At 40.5% G+C, this 2,687-nt stretch overlaps 1 non-coding gene across 1 annotated transcript; it reads right to left on the bottom strand.

Moving 5' to 3' along the window:
• Window positions 1-1,653: 1,653 nt before the first annotated feature.
• Window positions 1,654-1,727, bottom strand: Trnai-aau (transfer RNA isoleucine (anticodon AAU)). The gene has a single exon. It is a non-coding gene; the product is annotated as a tRNA-Ile (tRNA).
• Window positions 1,728-2,687: the final 960 nt, after the last annotated feature.

Genomic DNA, 2,687 nt, shown 5'->3' with positions numbered 1-2,687 from the left:
CGATAAGCGCTGAATGAGGGAAATTGTCTACCAGAATCGGAGTTCCGTTTTTAGTCGCGAGTTGATTAGCCATTGCTGCACAGAGGAGCTCGGTGGTGCAGCGGTAAACGCGCTCGGTGTAGGGAGCGCTGGTAATTTTAATAAAACCCCACACAAACAATTGAATGAACTGTATTACTTTGGATATTAATTAAATTACAAGATCCAAACATTGAGACGCGTTGGCTCGCTCGCGCTAGAGATGTGACTGACCATAAATGGTAGACTATTAGGTATGTCCCATACACTCGGTCTGCTATTGTTGAGGTTAAGCAACTTACGCAAAGGCCGGTCATAGGATGGGTGACCAAATAAAAAAAAAGTTTTCACCTCGAGCTCCTCCGTGCTTCGGAAGGCACGTTGGTCCCGGCTGCATTAGCAGTCTGCACTGGGCCCGCGTGATAGTTTAAGGCCCGATCTCCCTATCCATCCATAGGGAAGGCCCGTGCCCCAGCAGTGGGGACGTTAATGGGCCGATGATGATGATGGCTAGAGTAATCCAGGACCGTATTCTTGAATCACCTTTAATTCACGTCCGAAAACATATACCTGTCTCAACTTGCAAATCATGCAACCTGAGTTCGAAAGTAAGATGATCCGTGCTTCGGAAGGCACGTTAAGCCGTTGGTCCCGTTTACTATTTACTGATGTAAGTGAGTAATCGTTACATGAGCCATGTCAGGGGCCTTTGGCAGCTCAATCATAACCCTGACACCAGGGGTGATGAGGTTGGTATTCCACCTGACAACCCACATGATATGAAGAAGACTAAACTTGCAAATGACAAGGTCTGATGTGCTACGTGAAATGGGTATAGGATATTAGTGACATCGTAACGAAAACTTTGAGGGATTGTTCGGATCATGATTCTGAGTTGATATCAAGTGGAAATTTCCGCCGCAAAAGTATGGAAGTGAAAAAAAACCACACACATAAAAGTAAATAATAATAATGTAGTAATGGCTGTACCCTATCAAGGTGTCACAATGTACCTACTATATTTATTTATTTATTTACTTTATTGTCTTAGGGAAGCTTACAGCATTATTTACAATATAGATCATCAGCCCATTAACGTCCCCACTGCTGGGACATGGGCCTTCCCCATGGATGGATCGGGCCTTAAACCACCACGCGGGCCCAGTGCGGATTGATGGTTATTAACGACTGCTAATGCAGCCGGGACCAACGGCTTAACGTGCCTTCCGAAGCACGGAGGAGCTCGAGATGAACTTATTTTTTTTGTGGTCACCCATACTATGACCGGCCTTTGCGAAAGTTGCTTAGCTTCAACAATCGCAGACCGAGCGCGTTTACCGCTGCGCCACCGAGCTCCTCCTTAGATTCGTTATTAATGAAAAAAAAGTACAAAATAATGACATGAGCAATCATACTTAAGTATGTGCCCATGTCATGCATTCCAAATTCCACTCAATTCAGGTCGATTACATTTGTATTTATTTCTCATAATCTTAATTAACAAAAACAAAGCAAGGACAAAAATATACTATTATTATAGTTTTGTTATGACTTTATAAACGTACTTGGCATGGCTGATTAAAAACAAATCCATAAATTTTCCACTAATCTCATTAAAAAAAGCAAAAATAAACGTGGCCCATGAGGGGATCGAACCCGCGACCTTCGCGTTATTAGCACGACGCTCTAACCAACTGAGCTAATGGGCCGATGGGACGCTTGACGAAATAGTGTATGGCTTATACGAGTGCAACGATAGCGACATTGTATTTTTCAGATAGTGCGTTTACGATCGTAAGCTTTTCTGTTCTTCAATTCAAATTCAATTCAAAAATATCTTTATTCAGAATAATATCTATATTAGCAATATTGCAATTTAACATTTGCGCATAGTACAGTAAGTGCGCAATGCAAACAAATTGCTATATTGCGATTTTAGATGAATTACATATTCGAAGTGTAACTATGTTACCTACTGAATAAATATATTTCTGAATTAAATTTTGAATTGAAGAACAGGAAATATTATAACTTATAATAAAAACAGAAAATATTGTAAAATCTGAATTCTAATTACATACGTAAAGTCACGCCCATTTCACACCGGGGTAAACAGAGAATTCTGAATTCTTATTCTTGTCTAAATTCTGATTATTATTTTGATTCTACTACATAAATTAATTTTGATTTGAATAAACAGTACATAACCGCATAATCACGCCCTTGTTTCTAATCAGGATGGACAGATCCAATCATCATGAAACATCTTAGCAAAATAAGTATTCATTATATCATGGCGCCACCAAAAAACGTTGGAGATACAAAAATCGACCGTAGAAAGTTTAAAAATAGCATCAAGTTTATAAATAAAGCGTGTCACTGACTAACGGGGTCGACTGGGGTCGTTGGGATCGCTGGAACCCACAAGGGGCGAAGGACGATGCCCGTTATCATGTCGGGTGTCAATTTGGGAAAATACGCAATTTCTATATTTAGTTTCCGGCTTTAACCGATGCTAATTTAAGCAATAACCTACTTTTGAATCGAACCCGTGATAGCCCAGTTCAGAGAACGCGTGACATCGTAGGGTTACGAGTTTGAACCCCGGTTCGGGCTTTAAACCACTGAATCCAACGTTATGAGTGTGAATTAATGTTTTGTTTGGTTTG

The sequence above is a fragment of the Pectinophora gossypiella genome, chromosome 1 (genome assembly GCF_024362695.1).
Source record: "Pectinophora gossypiella chromosome 1, ilPecGoss1.1, whole genome shotgun sequence".
NCBI classification, from domain to species: Eukaryota; Metazoa; Arthropoda; class Insecta; order Lepidoptera; family Gelechiidae; genus Pectinophora; species Pectinophora gossypiella.
Note: the sequence above shows the minus strand (reverse complement) of the source record. Positions and strands in the feature narration are given on the sequence as shown.